Source organism: Protobothrops mucrosquamatus, unplaced genomic scaffold, assembly GCF_001527695.2.
Source record: "Protobothrops mucrosquamatus isolate PMUCROS unplaced genomic scaffold, P.Mucros_1.0 scaffold18, whole genome shotgun sequence".
NCBI classification, from domain to species: Eukaryota; Metazoa; Chordata; class Lepidosauria; order Squamata; family Viperidae; genus Protobothrops; species Protobothrops mucrosquamatus.
In genome coordinates, this window is record NW_015386403.1 from 944486 (window position 1) to 957265 (window position 12780).

Genomic DNA, 12780 nt, shown 5'->3' on the forward strand with positions numbered 1-12780 from the left:
ACTGAAATTAGACAGTGATGACTGTACTTATAAGCGAATAAGATAAAGATTTAGCCACACATTTTGAAGCTAATTATTTGTAAATGTTCTTATATGCACTATACCTTTTTTCATAAATCTACTGGATCTTTATAGAAAACATATTTTTGAGATTGCATGAATCGTGAACAGAGGAGTCATTCTGATTTATACATTTACTATAATATTTAAATCTATCTAGGAACAAAATTTTCCTGTGAACTTTATAAAGCAAGAACTATTTGTTTACTGTCTATTATTTAGAATTCTTGAAGTAAATTAGGTGCAACAACAGTATTAGTTTGATTCATTAAGCTATTTTTTCTTTGGAATGCCTAATGCAGAATAATACTTACATAGCTTTATATTAAAAAGAAATTAACTTGTGAGATATCTATTTTTGAGCACTTATTTCTTTGACCAGGCCTTCCGATTATGATGGTTGCATTAATTATATGTTGTTTAGTAATTCTTCTCTCACCTGTTAAAAGTGATGTTATTTTATATTGATTTTATAATATTGTATTTTAATTATATTAGAAAAAGTTTCACAATCTATAATAATGGGAAGTGGCATACATTAAACAAATATTGTATATTTAAACTTAAAACGCTTTTTTATATATTAGTCTCGACATTTTCAAATGCCAGGATGTTTGCTTATTAGAACTACAGAATCTCTGCAGTATCCTGAAATAACTTTCTTTCTATGATATGCAAACTTAAAAAGTTGCAGGCATTTAAAAAGAATCTCTTTTTAAGTTCTTTTCCTTAATGACTTAAGTCTTGCTTAAATTTGTCTTTACAACAAATTATTTTATCCCTATCCCCAGGATTGGATATAGCAACACAGTCCAGATAAGACAAAATAATGGTAATTTATCTTAATTTGGATATTGTGTATACATATACACATATACATACTTATAGAATATTTTGAATCTGGAGCCTTGATGTGGTTCCGGGACAGGCATGGAAATAATTAGAAATGTTGTCAGCTTTGTGAGAGAATTGCATGCATTTCCCTGCCAGATTATCATCTCTATGTTCAGTTTCACAGTGTGACTATTAAGTAAGGCAATTTTTAAAAAAACATTGCCTTTGTAAAGTTTGAAAAATGGCTCAGCTGCTAATCAGGTGAGATGCGTGGCTTGTGTTCTGAAGTGTGTGGGGTCTTCCTAGAATCTAGGCAGAGTTTACAGTATGATTTCTTGTAACCGCATGGTTTCATTTCACTGAATTTGTAATTTCATTACTGATTATATATAAGCTGTTCATTCACTGAAGGGAGCTCGCTATTTTAGGTTTGATCTTTCTAGTGTGCTTCAAAATACACTCTAAATTCTGTATCAGTTCCAAAATATTATCTTCTAGTCTAGAAATCTTTTAGGAAAAATTAACCCAACAGAATGGACTTAGTTGTTCTATAGATGTAATAGGTGCATCAAAATAGCAAACTATTCAAGGCATGTAGAATACGTGTTTCAGAAATCATTCTGTTGTATTTTGAGCCTGTGTTTTGCATATAGACTGTTTCTTTAAAATTGCTGTCTCCTCTATTTGCCCTATTAATTGTTGATATGTTGCCATCCATGAGACAAAAATTAGAGCTGTAATTAAATAATCATGTGATGCTCCTTAGTGCCAGTGAAAGCAAGCTCATTTTTTCAGACCCTGATGGTCACTGATTATTCTATTATTACTGACTTGCTTTATTTATTCATTTTTGTAAACAGTCATGTATGTTAACTACTTGATTTCCTTTTAAAATTAAATAATGTAAGAAAAACTATATCAGTTAATTTACTAGACATTCATAGAGACTTTAAGAAAACTTACATTTTCTGCTTTTGGTTACCTGATTGGGAGAACTACATTGGTGGTGGGGTTTATGTGCCATTTAATTTACACTGATGTTTGGCTGAGTTGGTTGTTTATGTGGATTGCCAGGAGAATTACAAAAGGCATAGGGTATTAAAATTCAGAAATGATTAAAATTGAAATAAAAGGATGCTGTTTCTTTGCCAGTATTCTGGCAGTCATAATGACACACAGAGATTAGTTTCCACCTTCATCTTTCCTTCTTTCTCATTTCCTCTTGTTTATTGTTGACACATTTTCTCTTATGTTTTTCCTTCTGATCTGTCTCCTTCAGTTATTCCCACATTTTTATCTTTTTTTCATATACTGAGCTTCTTTAACCTTATTATAATAATATCATAGCTTATCAATATTTAATCTCCAAATATTTTGAGATTTCTGAAAACCTAGGTCATTTCTTTAAATGAGGTGGTATTATTCGTTTCTTAATATATGCTTCTTTTTGGTGGTTTAACTTGTAATGTTAAAACACATGTGTTAAGCTATTGTAGAAAAAAGGAAACTTACCAGTCATGGAATAATCAGTTATGCATGAATTCAAATTTAACAGATGGATGCTGGGAGTTAAAAAATTTTCATTTGGCTTCTTGCTTTTTTTCCTGTTTGTACTACACCTGTCTCTTATGTACAGATAAACATCTAACATAGTTTACAGGGTTTTTAAAATATATATCTTAATATGTATTTTTGCAAAAATAACGTATTTGTTCCTTGCTTTATATATTTAAGAGATGTACATATTGCAAGTTTTGTTAAATGTTAGCATGTGAAAATATAGCTTTTACATTGTATAGCTTAATTTCAAAGTTTAAACAATTTTTATACAATTTATTCCAGTGACAGTATTTTAGTTTCTATATATTGAAGAAAACATGTGCTTATGAAATTGTAATCTGTATGCAATTTATTCAAAGAGAATCAGATACCAAAATGAAATGAACTATTGTCTAAATTATCTTGTTCAAAAGAGAAATAATCTGCATTTTATCAGCCCATATAGCATAGTGAAAGAGACATCCCATAGGTCTCCCTAGTTAGTTATATAGCATATCACACTTTAGAGTAGAAAATTAATGTCTAGACATATGATCTTTAAATATTCCACATAATTGCATGATTTATTGTGAAACTTTTATGCATGTATATCTACAACAAATAATTATTTTGGCATTCTCACCATGCATTTAAGGTTACTGTGTTAAATTAAAACACAACAGAGAATCCTTCAGATATTGCTAAACCAGAAACTGTCATAAATCCAGACAATGGTGAGGGAAATTTGAACTTGTAATATGGCAGCATCTGTAGGCTAGAAGTTCTCTAAATTTTCAAAGTCAAGAAAAGTAGGATATGTCATTCTAATATTTACTTTAGCTTGAGCAGCCTTAGAAGATTATACATCTGTTTTGATGTTATAAAAAAGAATAAAATCTTGTTTATAGACTTTTAAACAATAGATTTTTTAAAATTCTGATTTGCTTTAAATATTAAAATACTATCATATACAACTAAAATTCAATAGTCCATTGCCTATGGACTATTTAGTTACTCTTATCCTTTTAATAATGCCAATCAAAATACCAACAAATACATGGTATTGTTATTGTTAAGCAATACTTGTGGCTTGTTCAATAATTTAAAATCAGGGAATGCCTATTTGTGGGAAAATAGGCCTTCCCACAAGGCCTATCTGTGGGAAATGTGTCTTAAGTTCATGCGTCACATAAAATGGGTGTACATTAGGCAATCTACAGTATAACTGGGCTTCAAAACTTCAGATGAGCACTAGATAGTTTTTCAGATTTTGTAGTTCAGACCTGGTACCCTGATATCAGTTTAATGTACATTTCACTCTAGTTATATGTCTTAAATATGTTGCAAATTCTGAAACGATTTTTATGGAAATGGGCAAGTGGATATACTTCTGGAAGTTTCAACTAATCAGAGTTCCTCATATATTCCATAGAGCATTCCACATATATTCCTGAGTATTGGATGATACTTCTTTTTCACACTTCACAATTCATCACTATGTATATGTGGAAATCAATGTTATTGAATAAAGTGTTAATTGATCAGTCTTAAGAAAAAAGCTAAACTTTAAATAAACTAAAAATTATCCACCTTGGATATCCCATTTCTAATTACCTATCCAACTTAATTGCTATTCAGATCAGGTATTCTTCATCAGAATTAATTACTCCAAAACATTCTGCTATCATTATTAACAAGCAATATTGTTAGAAGCAATATGTTGATGGAATAACAAATCATTAATGTATTTGATTATTGACCTAACAATTTGATGCTTTAAAGCAAATCATCATTTTCCAACTGCTCTTGATAGTGTAAAAGTTTTTTTTAAAAATATACATATGATCCATAAAAAAGTTTTCAAGTCACTTACTTACCATAATTCTTATAGTCTGTATTTTAACTTATGTTTGCATTGGGTTCTAATACAGGGAATTTAAAATCCTTCACTCTGAGATGGATTGTAGTAGCTTAAAAGTAGGATAGACATTTTATTTATATAATAATAATTAAAAAGAGAATCTCTTTTTTACAGCTTTTTCTTATGTATGCTACACAAAACATAGTATTACTGCAATCTATTAGACATTCCATTTCAAATCAATATCAAAGAATCTGTTTTTAACTAGTGTGTAAGTCTTTGTACTTGTACTCTCATTTCCACTTGTACTCTCATTTCCATGTTTAAGGATGCACTAAATTGTGCATAGTGTTATAATCCTGCTCCTTCAACATCCATTCTCTGTTTAAATAAATCAAAATTTGGAGAAAACTACATATTTAATAAACATGTAAATTTATTAGTATGCTAATATAGAAAATATAGTACAAAGTCCTGGGAAAGAACTCTTTTAGTTTAAAACTTGTACAAACATAGGACCAGTGGACATACTTGTCCTATTTAAAAGTGCTTTAAATAGGATTTTTTTTAAAATAAAAACTGTAATAGGACATTCCATTCAATAAATAGTATCTTGCTTATTATCAGGAATTATTGTGATATTTTTTTTTTAAAAAAATAAAGCAAATACTGTTGTTCCCTCCAAATAAGTGATATCACTTTAAATGCCTAATTAAATACTCTAAGCCATAACGTGCTTTGTTTCTTTTGCTGTTAGCACAATAAGTAGACTCTCTTATTGTGTCTTAGCATTGTGTTTAAAAGAAGCTATTGTGGCTTATTTGGCAAACAATATTTAATATTTTGGTATAAACCCAGCATAAAAGTCTGAAGACAGATTAAATCAATCAGGGAAAAAACTTTGGTCTACAGACTGAATACAGGTTTGCAGGATGGCTTATCTGCAAAAATTCTTCGCTTTTACCAATTCTGCACAAGGTTATTCTTTTTCTCTTAATAGCTGATATGTATAAGAATTTTTCCCCAATCCCAAAAGAGTTTCAAATGTTTGCCACTGATATCAGAAATTATGCAAAGTGGCATTCCTGAAGGATTATTATTGGAGAATGAACATTATGACATTTTAAGATGGCAGTGGAAATTTTGAAAAAAGTCACTGCTGGAGACTAAAGGACTAATCTTATTCATTCCAAAAACAGCTTCTCATGCTATCAATATATGATTACTGTGGTGCGGTCTACATAAGGCTCTCAGAAACTGCAATTGGTATAAAATGTGGCAGCTTGTATATTGCATATACTTATTTCTTACTAAATATATGTTAATCAATTAACAAGTAATATTCATAATGAATGTATTGTTAATTTGATTTTACATAGTCTATTATGTAAACTATATATAAAATATGTTTGTCCTCAATCAGTAGAAAAGGGAGAATTCAGCTATATATATATAATTACACCATTTAAATGGTTAGGGAATTCTTCAAAGTATGAAATCTATAGAAATGAACATACAATAGTACATATCCTACTAATAGCAACAGAAGGCACTGCACTAAGAGGACATGTTGTCATGACACCATCTTTCTTTCATCCCTTGTCCACTGGTGAGGCTCTTTTTATTTTAAGATAGTGTTTTTCCTCTTTTGTGCTCTTTGAATATAAATCAGTAAAGATTTCTCCTGACTCAATACTTGGTTTAGTGATTTACAAGGCTTCATTGATAGTGTTGATATTGACATAGTCATTGCCTGATACTTGTCCAGTTCCTATTGGCTCTTGTAGTGCTGTGCTAGAACCTGTTTTTCATGGCCATCTTGGTTTAAGTTATTGGAAAGATTGGGTACCTGGCTTCCACAGAGACTAATTGGTACTGCTTATTTAAACATATCTAATATTTTGATGTAAGAGAATTAGTTCTGTATTTAACACCAGAACTAGACGCATCTTAATGAAAAGTCAATGCAATCTGGAAAAGAAAGCCTGATACTAATTACCAATAAACCTGTGTCCCAATTGGCAGATTTGGAGGTAGAGTATGGTCCCAAGATCAAGTAGGAAGGAGCTTTCTGTATACATTATGCAAGCTTCCTGCTTTGCCTCACACAGTACCTGCACTCAATTGATTTGTTATATTGACTAATTACTCACCTCCAAGAACGCCAGTTCAGAAATAGCTTGACTTGTTACTTGAGCAACTTGAAAGCCTCCCAGCACATTCCTAAGCCCACTGTGCTTTATTTTGAGGAATGATATGTAGTGATTTCTCTTGTCAGTTGGTGCCAGCAGTTGGGAAGAGAAGGTAGCCATGCAAATCCACCATTGTTACCTTTAAATTACCAGGTAGCACTAACTATAGAACATTAGTTACTGTTGTTCCTGTAGTGAAATAGATCTTGTCCACTGGGACAGCACAAATTATTCAGGCAATTTAAGGCATGGAGAAATGTACTGTACATTAATGTGGCCTTGAGGAAGAACCCTGTATTCATCAAAAGAAATGGTGGGAGAAACACAAGATTTAAACATGGAATTATTGTGGATGAGAATATCAAACTAATTTAGTACTGAGGTCATCCAGATGCAGTCCTGATTATTCTGATCAAATCCACAAGGTTATTTGAAAAAAGAAAAAAAAATGAGAGGGCAATCTAAAAAGATAATGGAGAAAAACGAGTGATTATTCCTTAAAATTACAAACCAATTGAATATGTAGTCTGCAACCTTATACCCATGTATTTAATAGTAAGACCTTACACATTCTATGGGACATATTTCCAAATGTAAATTTTTTTCTGATTAAACAAACAATTAATGATGTAAAGGACCATTAATATAAGGCTAAAATACTGTATAAGTTAAGCATCCTTTCTATTTACTTCCAAAAAAGAGCAAATTATTAAAAATGAAGTTGTGAAAATTAACCATAAGAAAATACCAAGTATTTTACCAAAATTAAATCACTGTAATAAGTGAAACTAGAAAGCATATCACAGAATGGCAGAGGAATAGAGAAGTTCACAGAAATAAAATAGAGTTAATTCACATTATTAAGAAACTATTAAAGGCTGTACCACTTCTTTTAAGAAAATAGAACAAAACCAATAAAATAAAATAAAAAAAAATAATAGGACAAGGAAGAAGAGGGGGACAATAGGAGAAAAAATTCATGATTTTTTCCAAAATGGCTGGATAGCATCTTCCAAGAAAAAAATTAAGCATTTTGGGGAACAATAGTGTTAATATTACTGTTCAGAGGCTTGCCGTTTCTCAAAATGTTTCCATATAAATTAATAAACATGGTAATCTTTTTTAAAAAAATAAAACAATATAAAATGGACATTATTTTAGTTGATATTTTTGTAATCCATATCATAATTTATTCTGATAATCTTTTCACAAGGTTGATTATGAATAGGAGAGCTATTACTATTTTTTTTTAATGTTAACATATTGAGGAATATAATATAATTTTCCAACAAGAATTGGAATGTTATGCGAAGCAGGCTATTCTTTTCCCTCCCAAATTATAAATGATCTCCTCAAAATTATTTCTTCTTTCCCTGTTAGCCCAAGTTCAGAGACGACATAGCAAAATCCAATCCATCTTTTATTTGCTTCCACCTAATAGTCAGAATTTTACCAAACTAAAACTGTAACTGTCTAACCTACTATATACATCTTAAGAAATTTTAGGGTATGGTTACTTCGAATTTCTCTACCGTCCCCCCTGTTCAGTTTAGGATTGTGTATCTCTTAATCTGGACATTTCTCCAGGAAAGCTCTGTATTGCCAAATTTTCCCCCATTGCTCCTGCAGGTGTACATTCCATCACAGTCCCCAATTACTATCTCAAGTATATACCCTATGTATTATCTAACGTAAAAGATAACATTTGAATATGCAACTAACTTTCATAAATAAATACTATGTTCAATAGTATGTTAAACCAAAAAGAACACTATAAATTGCCAATATCCAAGGCATTAGTTGCTGTATTGTTTTTCATTGATAGGTTTTTCATTGCTAACAACCAGGAAATCCACAGACCAAAGACTAGAATAAGAAGTTGTAGAACATGCTAGAAGGCAGTATATAACCTATTGTTAGATCATACCAAGAAAATTATACTGTTGTATTTATGTAATTTACAGAGTCAAGCTCAACATGAATATAATTTAACCTGCCCATTAATTTCTATTTATGCCAAATTTATAATTATTTATACTGATACATTGTATCTTATGCATGTGCAATATTTTCAAATATGGTAAACTCAAACAAAATGGAGTTTTATTAATGGTAAATGCAATGGATACTATTCTGAATAGACAGTACTATAATGTTACCAACTTCATTCTTACATGAATGAAAAATGGTATCAGGACTATGTATAATTCCTATCCCTTCTTTTTTCAGCCTTCAAATTTAAAATTCTGGTCCCATTTTTTGGCCTGTTGTGCCCCTGCTCCATATGCTAATGCCCAGCCTATGATAGCAAAAGCCATGTCCTCAAAAACTAGTTAAGTATGGTCCGGGGCATCGAAAGTTGCCACTCATGCTTGAATTAGATATATCTAATTCAATTTATTCAATATATTGAATTTAGATTAAGTCACATGCAATGAGATTGATAGAGGAGATGCCTGTCACTCCTTTTAGACAACAGAAAATACTACACATAGGATCAAAAGAATCATTTTTTTGCTTTTCAGGCCAAAATAAGTTAGGATTTGAAACATAATAAAAATTGCAATGAAAAAAAACCTTGATACTGGGAATCCTGTACTAGGTTAATCAAAAATGTGCAGAAGGGAAATACAATTCAAATACACATAAGTTTTGATTGTTTTGTCCTAGTGTCAGCTGTTTTCCATTATATACAACCTTGTACTTGTGACTTGAGTTTTACCATAGTTGTAACTAATTTGCATTAACAACTAAAGGTTTTTGGTACAAACATTTTGGTCTTGCCCATAGTTAAAAATAATTAAGGAAATAAATATTGGAGGAAAACAATGAAAAAATTGTTTGCTTTGTACCTCCAAACTAAAGTGAAGTTGTTTTTTCTATGAAATCAAAACCTAGCTTTTGTGCCTGATATTGGATGCAAATATAAGGATCACAGAACCCTGTCCTATACACATACTTACAGGGACACATGCACACAAAGAACCACAGTAACCACATTCCAATCATTACCTAACTTAACTCCTGCCATCAACATAAGCCAGATCAAATTGTGTCTGGATCCAGATTGTTACTCTGAAATCAACAGGAAATTAATTTATACACATTTAGAGGCTTTAGACAAAGTGAATACACACTTCAGAAAAATAAACAAATCTAAGTTCATAACACTTCAATTAACTTCGGCTGATTTAAACAGGATTTATTAAAATTAAATATCTGATTATAATATTAGTATTTTTGATTTGCAGAATATTGTGGAATGTTTCTTCCCAAATCTCTACTTTGTTCTTTTGAAATGTAGTATGGCCAGTGAAGTAAGGGCCAGGTTTTAATTGCAGCTAATTATTAGAATAATCAATTTAAAGCTTGGATATCTAATAAAATTATATTATTCAAAATATATTAATTGTGTTATAAATTCTTTACAAGACTATTTATTTTTTCATCATTATACTTTCACATGTGTGATTCTTATTGTTCCCATATTAACCAGTAAATTTCATTCCAAATTTTAAATACTTTCAGAAAAGCTGTCCATGGTAATGAAACAAATGCATTTTTGAGGAAGAAAGAATGACTTCATTTAATTAAATCTTTTTTTTCAGGTATCTTTCAATTTGAGTTCATCAGTAATCATTCTAATTTTGTTTTCTTTATTCCTAGTCACTTTAAATCCTCCTGGGGTAGATATTTAGCTATTCATAGAACGATAATAACAGTATAAATTTTGTTTTACATTTGTATTTTAATAGCATAGATATCTTTATCCTTAATACTGCAAGTTCAGGTCTATACTGTGACTGGAACTTTTTTAAAAAAAATTAAAACTACCAGGTAGGGCTCCTTTGAAAGAGGAAAATTGATAATTGCCTGTCACTGCTTCCAGGTTTTGCATTCTCTCTCTCTCTCTCTCTCTCTCTCTCTCTCTCTCTCTCTCTCTCTCTGTGTGTGTGTGTGTGTGTGTGTGTGTGTGTGTGTGTGTGTGTGTGTGTAGAGTTCTATGAGCCAGAGAGTATTTATGTTATAAACTTGGATTTAAAATTAATTTAAATGGATTGTTCCAACTATAAAAGAATTTAAACTAAACTAAACTAAACTGAAGCCCTCCAGATATGTTAATATTACCACTCATAAAATTTCTATCAGCCTGGTCATTAGTCCTAACACTTTGGACACACCTGTTATAGCTTCAATTGTTCATACAGCTGCTTATTTTTAAAACATTTTTGAAGTTTATTTTTAACTTTTGGGATTTTTCTGAAATGTATGTTGTGTGGCTCACACTACTGATAACAGCAAAAAATTCTTCAGTGCACGGATAATGCCTTATAACCTTTAGTCAAGCTTATTTCTTTAGTATCTCTTAAGCAATTGTCTTAAAGTGAATTAAGTTGTAGTCCTGTACTTAGTTCTTTTGGAATAATGACACTGATTTCTAGGGGAGTCATCTGAATTTTAATAAGTGCACATTCATGACAGATTTTTAGATAGATTTACAAATATGTTGTTAACTGAACTGCTTGACTTGAAAAGAATTATATTTCAAATAACACATAGTATGGAATCCTAGAGTTTGATGGCTATTTTACACATGCTAGTTGCAGTATTTCAAGTTAGACACTGATTAGGAAGATTCGTATGAGAAATGTCTTGCATTAATTTTATGTATATCTATATTTGTGTATGCACAGACAGGCTGAATAGTAACTTCTATATTCTGATCTTTCAAATAACTGCTGTGTTTCAAGCATCATATTCTTTTATTTCTAATATAGTAATATATTCTGTGCATTCCTGACTGCTATAAATATTTTATGTATTTCACCCCATTACCATTTTCTGCACAGTCTATGGTGTTTATATCTACTTCGGTAGATGCCAGCCTATGTAACTGTGTACCTTCAATGCTTTGTTTTGGTATTGTACAAAAAAGCATGTGTTTAATGCACTTTTTAAAAAAAATATTTGCTAATTTATACCTTTTTTGTTTGAAGTTTTCAGCACTGTGTTTTTCATTTTCCTTAAGAAAAAATTACTTCCTAGTTGTCTATTTTTAAAAAAAATTTTTGTTCATGTGACATACCACTTACTTTTATGTGTGTGTGTGTGTGTGTGTGTGTTTGTGCATTTAAAAGCAGAATAGTAATTTCTGCTAGCTATAGATACTTTGTTATATATATATATCAAGAAATTAATTAAGTGACTGCATCTAGGCTAAAGATCTAGAGAATGAGATTTTAATTCATGTTGTCTTGCTTAACTAGCTTCTGGTCACTAGTCAGTATTTTAGTAAAAAAGCTATCGTATTAATTTGCATGGACTTGTTTTTTCTTTTCTGCCAATGCTTCTGACCTGATAGAGCATATTTACTGTACCATTAATTTTGTTAATTATTACAGTTGCAAATGAATTAGCTTGATTGGTGTCTTTCCAATATAGGGTACTGTGGCAGGCTAACCTCCATTCTAACTTCAATGTGCTAAAATGATTGATACACATCATATAGATGTTTTTCCATCTTGAGTAATGACAGTATGTAGGTTTCAACTCCCAAATTTCTTACACAGCATGGTCATTGCTGAAAATGCTGGAAAATGAAGTTCACATATAGACTTAATGTGGGTAATCCTTCCACAAACTGTACCACAAAAAAATGGCACTAAGTTCTAGATAATGGTGGTATAATTGTTAAATACTGATAAATTTTGTTTGCTAAGATTCTTTTTACTTTGTCCTCTTATAATTTACTTATTCTTTTTCTGCATAACTGCGTATCTTGAAAATAATGTGATGGGAACATATGTAAGTAAGTTCATGTGTGTCAAAAAGTCTTATAGTAGCTATCAAAGATTTTTTTTAAAAAAACAAAAAATGGAATGAATTGATGTCACGGCATTCTTTTTAGTCTTTTCAAGACTTTTTAAATGCAGCCTCTGGCTGCAGAAATATTGCTTCAGTCTGATGTATACCTAATATGTATATAATTGTGTTTGTTATTTTATATCCTATAAAAACATGCAATATAAAGTACTTCAGATTGTTCAGGATGATTATAGCTGTCCCATTTCCATGTCATATTTGCATTAGTATAATTATTCATTCTCAGTTTTTCCCTATAATGATGATGCACTTTAGTGCAGCATTGCAAAGAATTGGTACAAGTCCTACAATACTGTTCTGTTGAGCTATTTTATATCTATTTTTCACTGTAACTCCTCCCTACTTAAAAAAAAGTGCAGGCACATAGTTTGCCAAATTGACTTTTTTGTCTATGTGAACCTGTCTGCAACA